Source organism: Lissotriton helveticus, chromosome 1_1 (genome assembly GCF_964261635.1).
Source record: "Lissotriton helveticus chromosome 1_1, aLisHel1.1, whole genome shotgun sequence".
Taxonomy (NCBI): Eukaryota; Metazoa; Chordata; class Amphibia; order Caudata; family Salamandridae; genus Lissotriton; species Lissotriton helveticus.
This window is the reverse complement of record NC_136057.1, coordinates 1,627,406,550-1,627,431,144: the sequence shown is the minus strand read 5'-3', so window position 1 is coordinate 1,627,431,144 and position 24,595 is coordinate 1,627,406,550. Positions and strand designations below refer to the sequence as shown.

The 24,595-nt window shown below is 47.2% G+C and overlaps 1 protein-coding gene across 2 annotated transcripts in view; it reads left to right on the top strand.

Annotated features, from left to right (window-relative positions):
• Positions 1 to 24,595, top strand: part of LOC144829387 (uncharacterized) — an 815,409-nt gene that overhangs the window by 329,761 nt on the left and 461,053 nt on the right. The gene's annotated exons all lie outside the window — the stretch shown is intronic.

The following is a 24,595-nucleotide window of genomic DNA, read 5'->3' as shown; positions in this document are numbered from 1 at the left end:
CATTATCAGGGTTACTAGTAATGGGGGTGGGCTCCAAAACTTTGCATTTGCTACTGGACTTCTCAACATTAACCATTAACAAGCATTTACATTGCAATGGTCTCAACATTATTAAAGGTAGAGCTATTGGCATTGCTCATGACTTTTTTTTCTTTTTTTTTTTAAACATAAATAAATGGTATTGTCATTTACAATGGCAATAGGTAAGCATTAGAGAGTATTCACGGACACAGAGCCACACACACACACACACACACGCACACGCACACACGCAGCACACGCAGCACACGCAGCACACGCAGCACACGCAGCACACACAGCACACGCAGCACACACAGCAGCGCACACAGACAGAGCCACACAGACAGAGCCACGCACACACACAGACAGAGCCACAGAGCCACACAGACAGAGCCACACAGACAGAGCCACACAGACAGAGCCACACAGACAGAGCCACACAGACAGAGCCACACAGACAGAGCCACACAGACAGAGCCACACAGACAGAGCCACACAGACAGAGCCACACAGACAGAGCCACACAGACAGAGCCACACAGACAGAGCCACACAGACAGAGCCACACAGACAGAGCCACGCACACACACATAGAAAGAGCCACGCACACACACATAGAAAGAGCCACGCACACACACATAGAAAGAGCCACGCACACACACATAGAAAGAGCCACGCACACACACATAGAAAGAGCCACGCACACACACATAGAAAGAGCCACGCACACACACATAGAAAGAGCCACGCACACACACATAGAAAGAGCCACGCACACACACATAGAAAGAGCCACGCACACACACACACACACAGACCGAGCCAAGCACACACACGCACACACAGACCGAGCCAAGCACACACACGCACACACAGACCGAGCCAAGCACACACACGCACACACAGACCGAGCCAAGCACACACACAGACCGAGCCATGAACACAGATGCACAGAAAAACCGGGATGACAAGCAGGGAACAGAGGCACAGAAAAAACGGGGGAACAGAGGCAGAGAAAAACCGGGATGACAAGCAGGGAACAGGAGTAAGACGCAAACGAGAGAGCTTCATGGAAGGAGTAAGACAAAGGCAGTGGGCACACCAGTCGATATGTGAGTATTTCTCATTGACTGGCTGCAGATACTTTTTACCTATCGTCGTAACATTATCAGGGTTACTAGTAATGGGGGTGGGCTCCAAAACTTTGCATTTGCTACTGGACTTCTCAACATTAACCATTAACAAGCATTTACAATGCAATGGTCTCAGCATTATTAAAGGTAGAGCTATTGGCATTGCTCATGACTTTTTTTTCTTTTTTTTTTAAACATAAATAAATGGTATTGTCATTTACAATGGCAATAGGTAAGCATTAGAGAGTATTCGCGGACACAGAGCCACACACACACACACACACACACACACACCGAGCAGCGCACACACACACACAGCCACACACACACAGCCACACACACAGAGCCGCCCACACAGACAGAGCCACACAGACAGAGCCACACAGACAGAGCCACACAGACAGAGCCACACAGACAGAGCCACACAGACAGAGCCACACAGACAGAGCCACACAGACAGAGCCACACAGACAGAGCCACACAGACAGAGCCACACAGACAGAGCCACACAGACAGAGCCACACAGACAGAGCCACACAGACAGAGCCACACAGACAGAGCCACACAGACAGAGCCACACAGACAGAGCCACACAGACAGAGCCACACAGACAGAGCCACACAGACAGAGCCACACAGACAGAGCCACACAGACAGAGCCACACAGACAGAGCCACACAGACAGAGCCACACAGACAGAGCCACACAGACAGAGCCACACAGACAGAGCCACACAGACAGAGCCACACAGACAGAGCCACACAGACAGAGCCACACAGACAGAGCCACACAGACACACAGACAGAGCCACACAGACACACAGACAGAGCCACGCACACACACAGACAGAGCCACGCACACACACAGACAGAGCCACGCACACACACAGACAGAGCCACGCACACACACAGACAGAGCCACGCACACACACAGACAGAGCCACGCACACACACAGACAGAGCCACGCACACACACAGACAGAGCCACGCACACACACAGACAGAGCCACGCACACACACAGACAGAGCCACGCACACACACAGACAGAGCCACACACACAGACAGAGCCACGCACACACACAGACAGAGCCACGCACACACACACAGAGCCACGCACACACACAGACAGAGCCACGCACACACACAGACAGAGCCACGCACACACATAGACATGCACACACACAGCCACGCACACACACAGCCACGCACACACACAGAGCCACGCACACACACAGAGCCACGCACACACACAGAGCCACGCACACACACAGAGCCACGCACACACACACAGCCACGCACACGCACACACACACACACACACAGACCGAGCCAAGCACACACACACACACACACAGACCGAGCCAAGCACACACACACACACACACAGACCGAGCCAAGCACACACACACACAGACCGAGCCAAGCACACACACACACAGACCGAGCCAAGCACACACACACACAGACCGAGCCAAGCACACACACAGACCGAGCCATGAACACAGAGGCACAGAAAAACCGGGATGACAAGCAGGGAACAGAGGCAGAGAAAAAACGGGGGAACAGAGGCAGAGAAAAAACGGGGGAACAGAGGCAGAGAAAAACCGGGATGACAAGCAGGGAACAGGAGTAAGACGCAAACGAGAGAGCTTCATGGAAGGAGTAAAACAAAGGCAGTGGGCACACCAGGAGTAAGATGCAGACTAGAGAGCTTTGTGGAGGGAGTAAGACTTGAATTAAAATCTGGGATGACGAGGCAAAGTATGGGCTCATAACAGCGGTATCTGAGTGGAACAGTGGTATCACAGCAGGAGCATGCACACTGTCAGGCAGGATGTGTCCATGTCGAGGCAGAAGAAAACAAAAGCACACATTCGAAAGGACAATCTGAAATTCTGGAGGAAAGGTTATTATTTGATGAGGAATAAGGTGTTTGTCAGAAAACACTTCTCAGGATAGCAACGGGTAGGTGTGAGGGAGAGCAAAGAGCAGTTAAAGGACATAAGCGGTCTAAACCATGGACACTCCAAGACGCGAAGAAACATACAAAGGGTCCAAACCACAGAGATTCTGAGGAAGAAAGAAGCAATGAGACCCAAGGCACAGTGAGACTATGCTACAGGGAGAGACATGCACGAGATCAAACCACTTAAAGGCTCCAGGATAGAGAGAGACGCCACAAATGGACACCACACAGGTATTTATGTAAAAAATATGTATCTTTATCTAGTTTAGGCAAGATCAAAAATCAATAGGGCAATGCCAACATACATAAGCACTTCTGTGGGAGATGATCAGAAAAAGGGTTCTCTTGTAGCCAGACAAAAACGATGTCTGGTAGGATCTCTATCACTTATAATTCACTTGTCTTTGTAAAAAGAACACATCCCAAAACAAAGGGGAGGGGCCTTAACTCCAAAGCATGAGGCTGCCTGTGTTTCCCCTATCGCAGCGAGTGTGAGGTGCTGCGTGAAGTTGGGGAGATTCCAACTTCACGTGAGCCCCCATGGCCTGCAATGCTGGTCTATCTCTGCCCGCTCACATCCAACACCCAGCGCTCCACTTAGTCCACCCGCAGTGCACACAACACGCACGGTGGCAGACGAGGGCTCCCACAAAGGAATCTGAGCCCGTTACCTGAAAGGCGGGCGCGGGGCAGTCTGGGCGGCTCACTGTGGACAGGCTCCTTCTTTTCAGCACTCCCCCAGCCTCTGTTGCAGATCCTCTCGCTCCGGTCGAGACGGGGGGGGGTGCGATGAATGCGAGAGTAGTTTCCTCCATCTCCTGTCCACAGCCCAGCTCTCTCCTTCTCCGCGCTGGACGCGGGGGAAGCCCTTAGACCTGGCAGCGCGGTGGGTTGATGACGCTGCGCGGCCCTTCGATGACGCTGTCAGGATCCACAGAATCGCAGCTATTTGTGTGCCTAAGTGGCGGTCAAAGACGCGGGCGATATCGAAACCCAATCTGGTAAATATTTGGTATCCTTGCCCTTCATAATAGAGACTTCTTAATCACCTGTAAAAAGTTTCCTTAGATTCCTACATTAAACTCCCTTTGTAACTGTAAATAGATTCCTTCCTAAGATGGCTGCCGCAGTGGCTATTTAGTTACTCCCGATTGTACACACGGTCTAGTGAATGAGGGAAGAGCGCGAGTTTTTAACTTCAACTTCAACGTCGATATTTCATGAAGCAGCAGCCAAGTTCCGTTGCTCCGCGTCAAGCAATCCTGACGGGAGTTAGCGGAATTCAGTCAGTCCAGAGTTAGTCACAGTATTGCAGTAAAGGTTCCTCTGTCGTGTGCTTTTCGACAGAGCGAATAATTATCGTTATTCCACTCGTTTCGAGTGGGGTTGTTCCGGAGTTGGTTTAGAGCAGGTTGGAGTCCCACAGTCGCCTGGAGAATTCCGAGGAACCACAGCGCTTCAAGACAGCCTTTCAGATGTCAAACAAGAGAACTGCATCTGAGAGACAAACCGTAAGACTGAGCATTGCCAAGACCAGCAGCGTAATTGTCCTACAGAACCTAACCTTCTTGCGCTTGCCCCTATCTTTTCCTTTCCCCCTCTGTACCTTACCCTGTTCCTTTTTGCGCGCTTCAGAAGGACTGCATAAGGTCAAGAGACTGCATTTTGTGGCAATGTGAACACACCTATACTCAGTGAAGAACCCATTAAAGATATTAGCAGGAAGCCTTTCAGGTACTTAGCAATTTGAATAGTACTTTCCTGGGAATTTAGAAGTTCAGGATAATTAGTAATGTTACTATCCTTTCAGTTGTAGAATGAAAGATTCCTGCAGAACATCCTCAAAATATTAATGAAGAGTAGCAATTGCCTTGAAGACAACTGGTAGGATCAGCTTATTATTATTATTTGCATAGAGAGTGTTAAGGAAAGGTGGGTTGCTGTTTATTCTCTCCCCTTCTGTGTATTAGGCTCTCCATTAGACAGACAACCGAAGTCTACCAGGAGTCCAGCAAGTAGTGCAGGTGGCTGCAGTCTTCAAGGTTTCTCTTCTTTCTTCCACTTCCCCTTTTCCTCCTGGTTGGTGTACTTCGCTCTTAGAAGCGGAGACACTGGCTGGAGGGCGATTGGGAAAAGCATCAATACTGCCTTGTGAAGTGTTTGGAGCCTTCTGACCGACGCGAACGGAACTCCGGGCAGCTGGGGCCATTCCCAGCGCGGACCAGTGGTGACGTCGGCTGCTTTAACAAAAATAAACATTACATATTTTAAACATGCCTATTAAATACTCTTTTGTCTAAAAGAAACAATTATTGCCTCGATCATTGCCGGAGATCCTGCACTGCGGCAGGCTCCGACGAGGGGAGGGAGGGAGGAAGGAAGGGGGAGGCACCAGAGGGAAAGAGGGGGTGGGAAGAGACTGGGCAGGAGGAGGACACCAGGGAAGGTATCGTGAAAGAGCCCCGTCCTTTTCAGACTGGGGGGCGTGTTTTTTCATGATGACGTCACAGCGAGAAACAAACGAAAAAACACGCCCCGAATCTGAAAAAGACGGGGCTTGAAAAGAGTGATGCCCCTCTCCTCCAATGGCTGGCCAGCATTTACGAGGCCAGCCAATGGAGAAGAGAGGCGGGTTCAAGCCCCCTAACTAAAACATTAAATCTCAGAGCGCCACCCACACTGCTACGCAGTCCGACGCAGTCCTCGACCTAAAAACTGTTGGAATGTGACTAACCAGGGCAGAAGCCACTTCTTCATATACTGCTCACCTATTTAAAATTCAAAAATAAATGTCGATTAAGTACTGGGAGTCCAAAAATTAGCACATTTTTATATAAATTCAGTAAAGTTTGGCCCCTTTCAAAAGGAAAACTTAACAGAAATTAGGACAGTGCAGAAATAGAATTAAGCTCTTTTACGGAACAATTATTTTAGTCTTGTAACACTACGTTATTTATTTTTTCTTTTTTAGGTCTCAGACTGCGCACATGCGCAGTTGAGCTGGCGAGATTTAATGATGTAGGGAGAGTTTCACTAGCGAGCTTAAGCCCTGCCCCTCTTCACCATTGGCTGGCCTCCTAAACGGTGGCCAGCCATTGGAGAAGAGGTCCTAGTGGCGTTCTCCTGTCTCGCTAATCCCCGGTCTTTTCAGACTGGGCTCCTTGACTTACGTTTGTGGTAAAAGCTTTCTTATCTTCTTTATGGGTCCAGATGGCCCCATAAAGAAGATAAGAAACATTTTAAGTCAGCAGGAAGTTTGGGAGCCCGGTCTGAAAAGAACAGGGCTAAAAGAGAAACTTCTTTCAGACGATAGTTCATGTTATATAATCACACTACACTGGGTAACCAACTGAATTCAGCAGTTTATACAGAATACACATTCTGCTAAGTGGAAGGAGGGGAGAGTTGGCATTGCCCAGGTACTTCCGAAGGCATGAACTGGGTGTGGCTCCTGACCACCTTTAAATTGTGCACGACTGATAAACGTCCACCAGCGCTGCTGGATTTAAAGGGGAAGTGATGCCTTTTTGAAGTATGACATTTGAACGTGTGCTAGTTACGACATGACTAAGAGTGTGTACAGCTGAGAGCGATAGACCGTGTGGCACGTTGGTACCTGATGCCGTCAGCATCGAAGACAGACTAGCGGGGCCTGCTCGCCCCTCACAGATGTGGCTGTGTCACGTGTCGTCTTTTCCGCGCCCCGGCAGACCCTCTGCCCTCAGCTCCCGGCCCTGAGGGAGAGAGCAGCGGCCGAGCTCAGCGGAGAACTGGGCTCAATGCATGGAGTGGCGAACCAGCCCCTGGAGGGCAGGGGGGTGTCTGAATAAGGTGAGTAAACCATGCTCATCCAGGAGTTGTGTACATATTGCTCCTCGAAGCCACAACATTCACCGCGCCATTGGAACCAATTCTACTCTTTAAACACATGCCCTTGCCCAAACCTCTGACATTTGTTTCCCTCAGTTCCTAAATTGCTCCTACAACTCACCTTTGGGTGATATGCCACTCCTTCGCAATACCTATACTGCTTTGTGGTGGAACATCACGCTCCACCCCGATATCGCCCCAGAATCAATAGCGGCACACTTGTTATCCCTGTGACATTACAACAATCCACATCAGTCCCAGAGCGTGAATGCCATTTCAGGATATGTGCAGCCCCGTGCTTAAAGGAGATCACGTCATGTGTACCACCCCAGGAGTTGTATCTCTCTTCTGCTTTGACAACACATACCTCAGCACACTTCCCTTTGAGTACTTCAACTCAACCATAGAAAATACACCACCCTGCCATGTCATTTTTTTGTCCCTTGCAGTTTTATATAGCGTGAACTCGACCAAGCGCTTTACATGAGCACCAGTTACGTTACACAAATACACATTCATTTTTGGTAGGCACGGGGAGATTGAGTGATTTGCCCAGAATCACAGAATGCTGAGCCGACGCTGAGGTTGGAACCTGGTCTCCCAGCTCCAAAGTCGGCAGCCCTGGCCGTGAGGCTACACCCTGATGCTTCAGAATCCAGTCCATGTCCTTTTCTGCACCAATATGGATTTAGTGGTTGTTTACTTTCCTAAGCACCTATTCAATCTACCCAGCACCCTCAAGCCCCGTTTCAGACTTTCAATGCATGTTTTGTTGTTTTTAGCGTTTATGCAGTTCCCACCTTCCCACCCCTATGTTTCTAGCCAACACTGCTAGTGCACATCTAGAAATCCATAAATAATTAGACTAACCCTGCTAAAAGCAGCAATCCTTTGGCGAATCTGCTCCCCCTGAAGTGTCTCCCCCCCCACCCCCCCTCCATCTCCCCCCATCACGCCTGGTGCCACATTTGTCACCTATATTCAGAAGGAATTATGCAATTCTGCAACCGCATTGTTTTCCACATTATTATAGATTTGACACACTTAACCTCTTAAACCATAATTTGTTAGATAATTGGTTATTTCATTAAACCAATCAGAAATTTGTAAAGGGAAGTCCGAATGACGTTCAGCCCAATGTAAGGAAGGTTAATAGAGAACTCTAATTTTAGCTGCAGACAGCTATTTCTTGGGACTAAAATGTTTGTTTTTCCACACGCTACGTATGTATTTGTAATTTAACAGTGTAGAAAAGCGATTAGTTTCTCATCATGAAAATGTTTTAAATATGAATGCCAGTTCATGTTTACATCACATGCTGTTGTCGGATCAAATAAACAAAGCATACATACAGAAAATTGACATAAAGAGTATATAAAGATTGCAGATACAAGAACAGATCAAATATAATTTTTGATCACCATACATTTGTACACAATTAATCAAAAAATGATTTCCAAATTTTGTCAAACTTTCTTATCCCTCCGATTCGTTGAGCATATAAAAATTCAATCTTTCTAACTTTCTTCATTTTATGCAACCATTCCAGGAACAAGGCAACCTGTGTTGACTGCCAGTTCTGTAGTATCAAATACCTTGCCACAGCAGATACTATAAACAGCAATTTAACCAAATGGTCTGCTAAACCGAGATCAGAATCATAACCATACAGCATTAATTGAGGATTGTGAGTAATCCTGATATTATAATCGGTATGAAGAAACAAAAATGTCATTCCAGAATAACAAAATTTTCGGGCAATATGCAAATATATGAGACCAATTGGCTGGAGCAAATTGCTGACATCTAAAACAGTTAGCTGGAGTATTAACGTACATTTTGGCGATGACAGCAGGCGTACGATATAAAAGCCTTTTGCTAAAAAATAGCATTCTACGCCAATTAGACCCTCTCAATACACAAAAATGTAATTTATTTAAGGTCTTCCAAGTGTTAAGGGATAAACTATGGTTCTCTTGTTCCTGCCATTTTTTAATTGCTTTTAAGCTAGAGTCTTTCTCAATACTCTGTACCAGACAACGTTTTCATTCCCCCGGTTTTCTAGACCGTAAAGTCACAAAAAGATAGTTCCATAGCAGAGTAGGGGTGCTAATATGCCTTAGATCCAGTTGTTCCAACATTTTATAAATCATTATGTAAGAACCAATTATAAGAAAGTTTCCTTGAAATAATCGTGACATCTCTCCCTGAGTTATCCAGCTTCCATCTAGGCACCTGAAGCGGGGAGGGAATTTGAGCTTCATGACAAATTTGATCGAAAAAAAAGTTAATAAATAAATCTGAACCTTGTATTTCAAATTTAAATCTATCTAAATATTTTGAAAAATAAGCGTTATAATAGTCTTTAATGTTTGGTAACGCAAGACCTCCTTGCTCTGTATCTGCATAAAGTGTCTCTATTGCTATGCGGGGAGTCTTCTTACCCCATATAAAACCCGAAAACAAAGATTCTACTTTTGAGAAAAAAAGAGCTGGGCAAAAAGCAAGGAATAGTCGAAAATAAAAAATTAAAAAGTGGGAGAACGAACATTTTGATCAGAGCGACACGGCCCAAAATGGATAATGGCAGCGAGTTCCATCTATTAAACATGGAGCGAACCTTCTGAAGAAGAGGATCAAAATTAAGTATATATAGATCTGATACGAACGCGGAAAACAGGACTCCTAGATACCTTTTAGGTCTTGGGTTAATACAGCTAACTAAATCTGGATGTAGCTCTGGATCTATACCCCCACAGACCAAAATTATTTTTTTTGTATTGATCCGATAACCACCTAAGGCTTCAAATTCTTTGAAAATCTGTAAAACGTGGATCTGGGATTGCTGGTCTGGTTTGATTAATAACATGATATCGTCCGCATATAATTTGAATTTGGCCATAGAGATAATCGGAGCAGCAATATTCACAGAATTCCGAATTGCAGTGGCTAGTGGCTCAATAAAAAAAGCAAAAAGAATAGGTGACAAGGGGCAACCTTGTCTGGTACCTCGTTGCACTAAAACTGAACCCACCATAACGGAATTAATAATTATATTAGCTTTAGCACCAGTGTATACATTTTTAATTAAACTAATAATTTGTGAAGGAATTCTAAAGTGCGCTAAAATAGTAAAAAGAGTTTCCCAAACCACCAAATCAAAAGCTTTTTCTGCATCTAAAAACAAAATTAACGCAGGAATACTCCTTATCTGAAAATAATCTAATGCCTCAATTAAAAAGTGTGTATTGGTGATTAATTGGCGACCTGCAATAAAACCGTTTTGATCGGAGTGTATTAAATCAGCAGCAATGGTATTAAAACAAGTGGATAGTAATTTAGTAGTAATTTTATAATCGGAATTTAATAAAGTAATCGGTCTATATGAACTAGGATCTTTAGAGTCTTTCCCCTTCTTCAGAAAGCTCACTACCTTGCCTTCATGAAAGGAGTCTGGAACTCGCCCGCCATTCAAAATAGAATTTAATAGTTGTGATAACAAGTCAGAAAAAGAATTGAAAAAAACTTTTAAAAATTCGGCAGGAAGCCCATCCGGGCCGCAAGCCTTATTAAGCGGTAAATCCTTAATCACCAATTCCAGTTCAGCTTTAGTGAATGGACTCATCATTGTCTTCTGCTCAATCTTTGAAAGAAAAGAAATCTGATATCTACCAAGAAAATTTGAGAGCTTTTGATGATCTAGGTCTTGATATTTACTATAGATCTGTTGATAATGTAAAAACATTATGGAGCCAATTGCCGTAGACTGTGATGTCTCACTATTTTGAACGGGACATTTTAAACAACGAATCTGGTTTGCGGCAGCTTGTTCTTTGGCCTGCCAGGCTAGAAGTTTACCTGTGAAGTTGCTTTCCTCGTAAATTTTTTGTGACTGTCTACGAAGGATTGCTTCACTTTGCGAGAATAGATTAGAACAAAGTTCACGTTTAGCTTCATTTAATTGATTTTGGACATAACTCGAAGAATCAACTTGTCGTTGCAAAGTTAAAGTCTGGATTTTTTCTTGTAGTAAATTTCTAGATTTCTTAATGTTCAGCCACTCAGCTGCATCCTTACTTATCACAATACCACGGATGAAAGCTTTCAACGAATCCCAAATAATATGCAAGGGGGTGGTGTCAGAGTTACGAACTATAAAATCTGAGATTCCCACTTTAAGAGAAGTGACCCATTCATCATCTTGTAAATATATTTTATTAAATACCCATCGCTTAGGGGTTTTGGAATCTTCTCCCAGAACAAACTCGACAGCCAGCATTGCGTGATCTGAAAAACTGTTGTAAATAATTCTCTGATGTGAAAAATGTAATTGCCGGGAGGCCAAAAAAAAATCAATACGAGAAGATTTAAACCTGCCAACCAGCAGGTAAACTTTTTTTGTGGATTCTGTAAACGCCATGGATCGCATAGATCAAAAGTTAACATGTCATTAATAATTGTTCTGCACGATTTGGGTTTAAGCTGTTTTTGGGAAATGTAGTGGAATCCAGCTTTGTATGCATAAGAATATTAAAATCCCCCCCAATAACAATATCTTCCCCCCCCCCCCACTATAAGCAGTGATTGAAACAGATCTTCATAGACCTGAGGGTTATCATCCACTGGAGCATAGAAACAAACAAAAGTAATCGGCCTACATCTATTCATAACTGAGCATGTAACCCAACACCACCGGCCTGCGCCACCCTCTTCTGACTGTATAATTTCTGCATTCAAATTCCAATTTTAAAAAAGGGCGACACCCCGTTGAGATACTGTAGAGGATGAAAACCCCCGAAATGAGGCCCATGTCTTAAACATAGAGAAATCATAAATATTTGCGGCAGGGATATGGGTCTCTTGCAACATAATTACCGCAGGATTCTCTGTTTTGATCCATAATTCAATGGCTGTCATTTTTTTCTTGTTGTTTAGACCATTAACGTTGAAAGAAATTATTTTAAGCCCCCTTTTGATAGACATTTCAAATTATGCAAATTTCCAATGGGCATTTCAGCAATATATACAGTTTCTGTCCAAATAATTTTCCCCCAGATAATAATATATGGTAGAGTAAAAAGCCCTCAACCACATATGCAAAAAAGAACCAAGATACTTCAATATTTTTTCTTTTTTTCACCCCCAACACCAGTGACCCCCCCAGTCTCTTGAACCCAACCCCATGGCCTTGTTCTACCCCTACTACACCTCCCCACGCTGGCCATAAGGTACAACCCCTAATCATTGAGGTGCCTTGTTATTGCACCCCTTAACCCCCCTGAAACCCCTTTCCTGGATCCTAACCCCCACCCCACCCCGAGAAAACATAAGATACTCTGCAGCGTTACCATAAGGTCACTAAATAGAAAAGCCCAGGCCATATCATAACGATACACATATACAAGAGTTAAAAAAAAAATAAAAAAACTCGGCTTTTCCAAAAAACCAAGTGAAGAAAAACAGGAATAAATCAACAAAAAAGGTCAAGTCAAATCCTACTAATCTTGTGAGATCCTACGAAGTAGCGCTTGTGCTTCATCTACATCAGTCAGCATATGGAATTTGCCTTTGACGAGAACTTTTAGCTTTGATTGTTGAGCAATCATAGCTTGGGCGCCTTTATCTTTGAATAGTTGAAGAATCTTAACAAATTCCTCCTCCTCCTGGCTGCAGCAACGGACATGTCCGAAAAAATCCGACATTTAGTGGTAGCGTTAGCAGCAAATTGCCTTTGTTTAAAGGCTTTGGAGAGAATTATCTCTTTGACACGAACATCAGAGAAATTCACCAGAATAGTCCGAGGAAGTGTGGAGTTAGAGAGGGGCTGCGCTGGAACCCGATGGGCAGAAGTAATCTTTAGGTCCCCCTTAAAGTCCGGAAAAACCTCATGAAGTAAGAAGGAAGTGACCCATTGCTTTATATCTGAGCCCTCAATTTTCTCGGGAACTCCAACAATACTAAGATTCGACCTCCTATTGTAATTCTCCAAATCATCCAGTTTGGATTCAAGTGCTTTTGAAGTTTTGGAAAAACTTTGGACCTCCTTTTTCACTTCAGTCATATGATCTTCCAGACCAGATATCCTAGTTTCGGCTTCTTGTAGACGGGCGGGGAAGGAAGACATAGACTGATAACAGCCAGCTCCGTTTTTTGAAATTGCTTCATTTCCCTCACCTCACCCAAGATCATAATTAGCATATCTTTGACTGAAATCTGAAACTCTCCAGTGGTCTCGGTCTCCCCCCCCCTAGAATTGGACTATGAGAATTAGTGATAACAGAGGATGAGAGGTCAGTGTGAGGCGCTGTAGTGGCATATACTCCTTTGCTCTTAGATGATTGACATTTTTCCTTAAAAGGTGAAGGATTATTTACCATTGTGTCAGCAGAGCTAAGCGCTAAGCCCCAAGTCTTTGGAACGGCCATGGCAACTGCAGCGGCTGGTATCTCTGGAAAGGAACTAGGAATCGGACCAATGACAAGCGAGGCTGGACTGTTAGGCATTGGCATAATGGATTTTCTCTCAAATAAAGGAAATTGTTTAGGAGTTTTAAGGGCCACCGGAGTCATCACCTCATTGAATACCTGTAGGCCACTTTGAGTAGACGGTTCAGTCAGTTCTATCAACGTAGCTCCATGATTATCCTCAGCCACCGCAGGTGTCTTTTGCACAAAGTTATTTCCTAAATTAGGCTGAGTCAACAGAGTGGAGACCGTATCCGGAGACTCCTCATCATCCTCCCCAGAGCTTTCAGAAATATCCACCACAGGGTCCTCTTTACCCGCTTCTATACCGGCACTTTTTGCTGCATCCGCATCCTCTTTGGCTTGCTGGCGACGTATTCTCGCCTTAGCGTGCGCAGTTAATTGTTTCCCCCATCACGAAACTGCTTATGCGCTGGATATTAGTCAAGATGTAGTCCGAAATGTATTTAGGAGTATCGCCGGTTGTAATAATAGTAATAGGAAGTCCAAGTATTATATCCTCCGGCTGCTGCTATCTGAAAGCGCAATAGCAGCGCCTGCCACTAAGGATGCTGGAACATGGAGTCATACCCGCGCCGCGGCCGCTGCAAGATTGTAAGCAGCTTCGGCGGCGGAGGGGGGGGGCTTTCCACAAGGCAATAAAGCTGACCAAAGCGACGGGTGGTAAACAATATAAAGAGCTAGAGAAGCAGAAACGTTCTGTGGCTGCTTTCTGCAGCGAAGGATTCTTCAGCCTCAGTTCAGGTACAGTGTATCAAGGGTCCGGCCACAATACGATGCCGCTCACCTCACATCTCCGCAATAAACGGGCTCTCTCCCTGCCTGTAATCTCAGCACGGCATGATGCTCGATGAGGCAAAATTCAGAAACTACTCAGCGTGTACTGCAAACACGCAGCGAGCAGCACAGCAAACGGTCGCCATCAGTCTCGAGGGGAGGGGGGAGGAGCCAGGAACAGGAAGCTCATTGCTACGTGGAGGCGTGGAACTCCACCGTAGCTTCCCTCGACCAACTTGCTTTCAATCTTGAAGTGCCTCCTAGCCTTTCTCTCCAATTTGGGTTAACTGATCAGGGGTCCTTTCCTTCCACCCACTAAGTCCGACATCCTCCTGGCTTACACATTGAAAAACAATCTATTGTATTTTTTTGTGGGAAGTAATATATTTATATATCAAAAAGAAAAGCAGCAGCTTTCTTAATACATTTTCGTCCCAGATGCATTGTTTGATAATCTTAAGTTTAAAAACGTTTATTTCATTTAATTTTTTTTAAAGAAATTTGCTTTCCATCAGACTTATAAAAACGTTTGTCTTTTCTTCCCCTGGTGCATGCATGTGTGGCTCCATGCAGCCCCTTACTGTGAGGTCAGAGGAGGCTGCTCACTCTCTACTACTCTCTACTCTGTACTACTCTCTCTCTACTACTTACTCTCTACTACTCTCTACTACTCTCTACTACTCTCTACTACTCTCTACTACTCTCTACTACTCACTCTATACTACTCACTCTCTACTACTCACTCTCTACTACTCACTCTCTACTACTCACTACTCACTACTACTCTCTCTTTACTACTCTCTACTACTCTCTACAACTCTCTCCTACTCTCTCTACTACTCTACTATGCACTACTCACGCTCTACTTCTCTCTACTACTATATTACTTACTCTCTTCTACTACTCACTCTACTCACTCTACTCACTACTACTCTCTACTACTCTCTTTACTAATCTCTACCACTCACTCTCTACTACTCTCTCCTACTCTCCCTACTACTCCCTACTCTGTATTACTCACGCTCTACTTCTCTCTACTACTCACTCTCCAGTGCTGGTTATTGTTAGCAGTTCAAGCAGCGATGCACCTTTTGGGTAACACAAGTAATAATAATTTTCTTTAGAGTTTTTTGATTTAAAGGTGCTGGCACCACACCTCCTCACTGCCCCCCTCAGTGCACAATATTTCCTCACTGCCCCTCTCAGCGCAAATGCCTCCTTACTGTCTATCTCGGTGCACAATACATTCTCGCATTTGCAAGATTAAGCTATTGGCATTGTAAATAACAATGCCATTTATTTATCGGTTTTCAAAACCAACACATAAATTAAAAAAAATTCATTTACAATGCCAATAGCTGCAAAGGCGAGACCGTTGCATTGTAAATGCTGGTTTCTTTTTACAGCTGTATGTAAGCGGATCTCTTAACGCTGTGTTTTTTTGGGGTTGATATTCAACCTATTTTGCCTTTAAAGGCCTATCCAGTGGCGAGAAAAAATTGTTCTCTGTTCAGTCCTTCAGCACTAACCATCAAAAATAAGCATTCTAGAATCTTATTTTGTTTAATTATGTCTCCCGGCATTTTGAGACATGTTATGGAATATTAGGTCTACATGAGGGAAGAGGTGTGGCGCCGCGGCCAGGGCGACTGACGCTGGAATCTGGGGATCACGGTTTGATCCCCGGCACCGGCGGCAGGTTAGCCCAGCACCTTGTGACTCTGGGCAATAGCTTGCTTAATCTTCCCGACGGCCCCCAGCGCCTAGAGACCCTTAAGGGTGATTGTGCGCTTTACAAATGTGGATTATTATTATTATTATATAATGTTGAATAACTTCCACACTAAAAAGCTCATAGCAACCAGTCATATCTGTTGGATGATGCCATCAATTATGTCCTTTGAGATGTCAACAGTGATGTTATTTAACTTGTCATGAGTGATGTAATATGTAAGGTCCTAAGTAGTGCATGGTGAGGGCAGAAGTTCTACTCAGGTCAATAAAGTACAATTGATTAATTTCTTGGGTTTTTAAACTTTAGTTTTTATATTATTACAAGACTAAAATAAAACATGATTATAAACTGTGGTAAATTCAGTGAAGCTTTAATTTTTTTTTTAAATCAGATTTCCCCATTTCCCTCACTGAACATAGCTTTAGGCCTTGTGTGGCATGGGTTTGGCCTTGGGGCCTCACCTGTGGGCAAAGCACTGCACCCAACGCCTGAAAGGCATCCAACACGCCATGGGAGACCAAACACTCAGGAACCCCAACCACACCTTTTTGTTGCTTTTGTTTTGTGATACTTTTGCAATGCTGCAGCTCCAACTTCACCCAAGTATCGCATGACCATGCAAGCCTCCCCTGTTAATGCGTGCATGCCCCCACTGTACCAATGCTCCCTCAACCATGAGGTACCACATGGGGTGCAGCACCCGATCCTGAGGCACAATTTTGTTTTTGACCCGTTGGGGGTGGTGGGGTCTCTGGGACTGCCCCCCCCCCCCCCCCCTCACAGGAGTCAGGGTAAAGGTGTACGCCTACCCTACCTCCCTGTATATTATGTTTGTTAGTAACTCGGGACACTGGGTTTGAATATAAAAATATGAGCCACAACATTTCTGTTCAGGTTGCTGCTTGCTATTGAGATTACAAATGGCTGAAGGGACTGACGGGGGAATAAAAAGCCCTCCATGCAAATCGGAATGCTTTTCTTTTTAAATTTACAATGATGGAGTACATCAGGACTCCCAATAGACCAACCCTCCAGATATCACTATATATTGAAACAGAATTTTTCAAAAATGGCTGTACATATTTACACCAAATTGCTGAAAAGCATGCTTTCTGAATAAAGTTCTAGCTTAATACAAAACGTGGTGTTTCTTTTCAGTAATATTTTGTGAACTGTTTCCTAAAATTTCTCTGAAATTTTACATTAGAGAAATATTTGAGACCCTCTTCCCTTTTTCACAAATATAAATATATATATATCTCCTGGTAAGCTTCAGGGCGTTTGTTGAATCATCTAATTACGCGGTGGCCCGTACCGCGCAGGATAGCAACATTCGCAATTTGGGAGGCTGTGGAGTAGGAACTGCGTCCTGTCCAGAGAAGCAGCACAGCGCGCCTGAAATATGAAGAGCGTCTTGCCCCACCCCTCCGGATCCTACGAAGGATAACTTAAGAAATTTCAATTACCTCGCACAGTGGAACCTACAAAGGAAGAAATGCTCGAAGGACAAACTACTTGCCCCAGCATGCATTATAATAGAGACAAGCACTAAGAAAAGCCCCCTTGGGCTGAAAAACAATATAATGCATGCTAATATAAAGAGCGTCATCCTCTGTGCAAGTGTCAAGCCTTTGAGAAAGTGGCGTTTCAGCCACGAAACTCATCAGGCAGTTATAACCAGAGGGTCAAGGCAAGCTGATAGGGCAAGCTCAGGGCCGGCACTAGGCAATGGCAGTATGGGCAGCTGCCCAGGGCCTCGCACTCAGGTGAGAGGCAGGCCCCCCTTCACTGTGAAATGAAACACTTTCACAGATTGCCCCTCCTGCTCCACCAGGGCCCCCTACCCACACAATTACAATACACATCAGAGATGTCTGGTGTCGACCGCGTGGTGGCATTCCTGGGAGTGCAGGGGTGGTGGGGAGGGACAAACAGAGTGGGGAAGTCAAAGCGGCAGGGCCAGCAATTAGGGCTCAGAGTGTCAGGGGCGAGGCTACACCTCTCTTAAGTACCGGCCATTCCCTGTCTGCATTTTGTTGCTAGGTGACAGAAGGCCCCTTTGTTTCCAGGACCAGCCAGATACAGGTAAGGAGTAGTGGGTGAGGAGAGGAGGGAGCAGCCAGATCAACTGGTGCTGTGGCATTGTTTTAAGAAAGGCCGTGTTACTGCTTCGAAGGCCCAGGAGAGGGGGCCCTCTTTCCCCGGGCCTCGAAGCACTAGAGCAGGCTGCAAGGTCCAGGTGTGGGGCCCCCTTTCCCTGGGCTTCTAAGCACTATAGAAATCTGCAAGGTCAGGGTATGGGGGCCCCCTTCCCAGGGCCTTGTAGCCACTACTCCCTCTTTCTTTTCCTTTCCTTTATTTGTTCCCATGTGAAAGGAATCCAAAAAAGAAAAACTTTTTTGCTGGAAAGGTAATCTTTTTTGTGACATTTTTCACTTCCAAAGTGCAGCCTTGGGAAAGAGAGAAATAAAAAATTCAAAATGTAAAAAATAACTAAGGCAAGACAGAGTGGGTCGAAAAGGGGCCAGCTTGATTTTATTCACACCCAAAACACATTAGTGCCACTACACAGAGTTTACCAGTGAAGCGCTCCTTTTGTTTTCTTGTCTTTCTCTAAACAGCATTGTTTTCCCCGGGTGGGGAAGTGCACCATTTCTGGATGTACTGAAATACCTACTTGATGGGCGGACTGGAAAATAAAGTGCATACCGCTGCTCTGTATTCACAAATGTGGTCTTTTTAAACCATATTGCTTTCGTTTTGTAAGGATATAATCAATGGGCATTGAAGCAGGTCCGTTCCGACCCTGTAGTCATGGCCTTAACTTTTCATGCAAAAGCACTCATTCATTTCTGAATAAGTGCAAAAGCGTTAAGGTAACCATGTTGTTCCTGCTTACATTTCACATGCTTTAATTAATCTTGCATTCTTTATGAGTGTTTGCTTTTTCCAGAATGTTGTTACTTTTTGGGTTTTTTAGGCAGCATATTGCTCTTGTCTAGTGCGTAATTTGAAATGAGTCGCCTCTAGGTGTTTGTAGCGGGGCACAATTGGGTTGTAGTTGAAGGCAGTGCGAGTTTCTCTCAGTGGGGTAGTATGGTGTTCAGTGGGGAGAGGATGTGGCACTATGGTCAGAGCTGCCGCATTTGGAACTGGGGAACCAGGTTCAGCCTTCATGACCAGTCCACCAGACCAATCTCCCTGAGGGAGCATATTTCCATGCTAGACCTTGGAAGGACCCGCAAGACCTTAGAAGCCCCGGTGTCATAGCACCAGCAGGTGAACCCTAGCAGTGGCAAGTGTGGGTTAACCTTGAAGGCCTGTCTACCACAATCCCTATTGAAGCCCATGGCAAGTCTTTTGGGCAGGCCTACGAAGCAGCAAACCCTTGAGCAACAGTGACTATCATTGAGGTCACAGGAACCTTGAGCAGGGAGGCTCTAGGGCGGTGCAAACAGTGAGATCGCATTGAGCGCTGACTTTGGGTCATGTTTGCGAGTATATTATGCTTCTAAAAGCACTTGCTGCCTCCTTCCTGGCCTCCAGGAATTTTCGGCAACAATAAAAATGTCATGAAACTCCGGTGATCAATGTTCTTCCTAGAGAGAGATGGAGGTTTGTCAAGTGGAAGTTTTGACTCATGGAAAGGTAGTGCAGAGGGTTAATGTGCTTGCTGCAAAGAACATGTACCATGCAGATCACTAAGTCCACCTAATGTAAATAGGCCAGTGGATTACTGCTTTTGTCAGAGAGATCCTATTGGTACTTGCAGTTTATAAGTCAAAATCCTAACATAGAACAATGAGCTATTAACTGTCATCTAGGAGCTGCATGCCAACTGCAAGGTATAATTTACATCGTTATGGTTTTTTCCCCATTCTTTGATTAACATAATGTTGCGAAAAGGGTTCACTTGAACAGAAATCAATTCTGGTTATTAAAGAGAACTTCCAACCATGGTATTAAGTTCTAAATTCAGAGTTTGTGTTTCTCCAGATCAATCACTATTAAACTATACTGCCTACTAGTACGATTGTCATGTGACTCCTAGTCCTTTGTCTTATGTAAAATTACCTATTGTGATTTACACACGTATTATTGATTATCTCTGTGTAATTTGTGATATAAAGTTCTCTGACACTCTAAACTGGTATCAGTGGTGCGGTTTATCAAATTAAATGCATCTGAGAGAGAGTGTAGTTATGGAGACTTGAGGGGCACTGTTAAAGGGTGGTAGTGAGGGAATCCGTGGCAGAGCAAGTCATTGGGGGGCACCAACATTGTCGCACAGGGCTCCACCAGTGCTAAATCTGGCCATATCTACTTCCTACAGTTCTAACACCAAATCAAAAGCTTTGATTTGACAACCCCTTGACTCTGTAGCATACCTTCAAGTCAATGTATGATATAGCAGTGGTCTCAGTTGTTCTAAGTCTTTTTTTGTTTATGTACAATCTTTATTTGTTTGCAATGGTGTCTTGTAATTTTGTACTATGTGTTGTGTTTTTGCACTTAACATAATTCTGGCGAGTAAAGAGCACACACACAAAAAAGATTGTCCTGCGTCTCTTAGAATGGGAGTGTGGGATTCTGGTGAGGACTTACGTTAAAACAAATTACGTAATGTCATCCTAAGGTAGCACAATAATGGCACAGAAAGATAAGGGAGCCTTTTGAAATGTGCAATTATATCCATGGTGTGAGAGGTTTTCTCTTGTGTCATTTTATATTTTGAATGATCCCGCTCCTCATTACGTCAACAGGATCCCCCCCCTTTGAGGCAGAACTGGAAATTGTATCATTCACTCATCTGGAAACCATCTGTTAACGAGGAGTAAATAATATACATCTTTGTGAGACCTGCACCTAGCTTTTCCATCTAATGAGACAAATGTAATTGTTAGACGGGGACCTGGAGGGTCGGCCGAGCACAGTGATCGCACAGACCGGTAACTTCCCCCCCACAGATGGACACCACACAAAGCTTATGGTAACACCTTTTATAGGCACTTCGGGTAGTAGAGTGGTACGATACAGGGCGATCAGGACACGATGATCCTCTCAATTCTAGTCTCTAGTAAGGGAAGGGGGTAGCGGGACAGTCTTGGTACCCACGGGTACGGGTGTGTAACGGTGATAGCTCACAATCCTCGAGCTCGGTGTTCGGATGGGTCAGACCGCGGCAGCGCCGGCAGGTCCCGAAGAGGTCGTAGGTGGCACGAGCCGCGGCAGCGCCAGCAGGTCCCAACGAGGATGAAGGTTACAATGGGCCGCGGCAGCGCCAGCAGGTCCCACGAGAATGCAGGTTGCAGAGGGCCGCGGCAGCACCAGCAGGTCCCACGAGGATGAAGGTTGCAGAGGGCCGCGGCAGCGCCAGCAGGTCCCACGAGAATGCAGGTTGCAGAGGGCCGCGGCAGCGCCAGCAGGTCCCACGAGGATGAAGGTTGCAGAGGGCCGCGGCAGCGCCAGCAGGTCCCACGAGGATGAAGGTTGCAGAGGGCCGCGGCAGCGCCAGCAGGCAGGACAATAGTTCACAAGGCAGGGCTGTGGCAGCGCCAACAGTCCGTCAAGGATGAGTTCGTCGCGGTGTCTCTCGACTCCAGGATACAACTGCCTTCCTGTCCTGGGGCTGCCTCAGTTATAGGTCTGGCGCCCTTTGATGTCCGGACCCTCGCTCTGGGAGGTCGGGAGGTCTGGGATGAGGGAGTCCAGACACCCAGCAGGGGGGTGGAGCCAGCGCCCGAGGAGGCTGGGGGTGCTCGGCACCTGGCGGGGGAGAGCCGTCGACACTTCGTACTCCCATTGACCTGCCAAGTGGGCCGTTCACCTCCTGGGTGGAGGGTGGTGCCGGGATGTCGGGGCCTGGCCAGGCCCAGGGTTGGGGTCGGGCTGAGGCCGCGCGGCCGCGTGGTGCCGTGTCCAAGATGGCGGCTGGGCCGGGCAATGGTGCTGACGGTGGCCCGGGCCCTGTCCTGCGGGGAGGGAGCGAGCCCTTCATGTGGCCTGTCCAACATGCGTCCCCCCCAGCTGAAGGCGGGGAGAGTCACCCATCTTCTTGGGGACTTTCCTCGTCGAGGCGGAAAAAGCGGGACAGGCCATCCACGTTGGCGTGGTCTTGGCCGGGTCGATGTTCCACAGTGAAGTCCATCCCCTGCAGGGAGATGGACCAACGTAGTAGTTTCGGGTTTTCCCCCCCGCATCTGCATGAGCCATTGCAGGGGTCGATGATCGGTCTGGACCCGGAAGTGGGTGCCGAAGAGATAAGGCCGGAGCTTTTTGAGGGCCCACACCACGGCGAAGGCCTCCCTCTCGATGGTGCTCCAGCGTCGTTCTCGGGCCAGGAGCCGTCTGCTGATGAAAGCCACTGGCTGGTCAAGTCCTTCGGGGTTCAGCTGGGGAAGGACTGCCCCAACGCCATGGTCGGAGGCATCTGTTTGGACGATAAATTCCCGACTGTAGTCGGGGGCCTGGAGCACCGGGGCGGAGCACATGGCGGCCTTCAGCTTCTCGAAGGCCGCTTGACAGTCTGGGGTCCAGTTGACCTTCTTTGGTTGGTTTTTGGAGGTGAGTTCCGTGAGGGGCCCTACGATGCTGCCATAGTCCCTCACGAACCGTCGGTAGTAGCCCGTGAGTCCCAAGAAGGCGCGGACCTCGGTCTGGGTGATGGGGGACTGCCACGACTGGATGGCCGCGATCTTGAGTTGCAGAGGGGCCACCAGACCGCTTCCCACCTGGTGCCCGAGATAGGTCACGGACCCCTGGCCAATTTGGCATTTGCTGGCCTTGATCGTGAGGCCAGCTCGTTGGAGGGCCTGTAGCACCTCTCGGAGGTGGTGGAGGTGGTCGGACCAGTGGTGGCTGTACACAGCGATATCGTCCAGGTAGGCGGCGCTGAATCCTTCGAGTCCTGCCAGGACCTGGTTTACTAGCCGCTGAAAGGTTGCTGGGGCATTCTTCATGCCGAATGGCATGACCTTGAAGTGATAGTGGCCATCCGGGGTAGAGAATGCAGATCGTTCTTGGGCCCGGGGTGTGAGACCGATCTGCCAGTAGCCCGCTGTCAGGTCGAAGATGCTGAGGTAGCGGGCAGCTCCCATGCGGTCGATTAGTTCATCTGCTCGGGGGATGGGGTGTGCGTCTGTTCTGGTGACCGCATTCAAGCCCCGGTAGTCGACGCAGAACCGGAGCTCCGGCGTGGCGCCGGGGGCGGCCGCTTTGGGGACCAGTACCACTGGGCTGGCCCAGGGGCTGTCTGAGGGCTCGATGATCCCGAGGGTGAGCATCTTGGCCACCTCCTCTTGGATGCAGGCTCGTACCCGATCTGGTACGCGGTAGGCCCGATGGCGGATAGGGGGACTGTCTCCCGTGTCCACGTCGTGTAAGCACCAGGGGGTGACCCCTGGGGTGAGGGAGAACAGGGTGGAGAACTGTAGCAGGAGGACTCGGCAGCCTTGGCGCTGTTCCAGGGTGAGGGCCTCCGAGAGTCGGACCCCGTCCACGGAGCCGTCCTTCTCCCGTGACCGTAGGAGGTCAGGGAGGGGTTCGGAGTCCTCCTCGGTTCCATTGTCGGTTGCCATCAGGAGGCTGAGTTCGGAGCGTACAAAGTGGGGTTTCAGTCTATTAGCGTGGAGGACCCGGAGAGGGTTTCGGGAAGATTCCATATCGATGAGATAGGTGACAGGGCTCTTGCGCTCGATTACTTTGAAGGGCCCCGTCCATTTGTCTTGCAGGGCGCATGGTTCGGTGGGAGACATTACCCACACTTGTTGACCGGGTTCAAATTCGATGGAGGATGCATTTCTATCGTACCACCTTTTCATGTCCTCCTGACTGGCCTCCAGGTTTGCTTTTGCCATCTCTCTGAACCTTCTGGTCTGGTTGCGGAGGGTTAGGAGGTACTTGAAAACATCTGGAGGGTTCTTTAGAGGGGGCATTTCCCAGCCTTCTTTGACTAGGCTGAGCGGGCCTCGCACCGGGTGTCCATACAAGAGTTCGAAAGGGCTGAAGCCGAGGGACTTCTGGGGGACTTCTCGGTAGGCAAAGAGAAGGCACGGTAGTAGCACATCCCACTGGCGACGGAGGGGCTCTTCCAACCCCCCAATCATCCCTTTGAGCGTGCGGTTGAACCGCTCAACCAGTCCGTTCCCTTGAGGGTGATAGGGGGTCGTGAATCGGTAGGTGACCCCACACTGTTGCCAGAGGGACTTCATGTATTTTGAGATAAAGTTCGTACCCCTGTCGCTGACGACTTCTCGGGGGGAAGCCCACTCGAGAGAAGATCCCCATCAAGGCTCGACCCACTACTGGGGCTGTTATCGTACGAAGGGGGACCGCCTCAGGATAGCGGGTAGCGTGATCCACCAGGACCAGGATGAAGCGATGTCCCTGTGCTGTTCGGGGGTCCAGGGGCCCCACAATGTCTATTCCCACCCTTTCGAACGGGGTGGTCACCACGGGGAATGGTTGTAGGGGTGCCTTGAGTTTGCGGCCGCTCTTCCCACTGGCCTGGCAGGTCGGGCAGGACCGGCAATGGTTGGATACGTCGTTCCTCATTTTGGGCCAAAAAAAGTGAGTCACCAGGCGGTGGTAGGTCTTGTCTTGGCCCAGGTG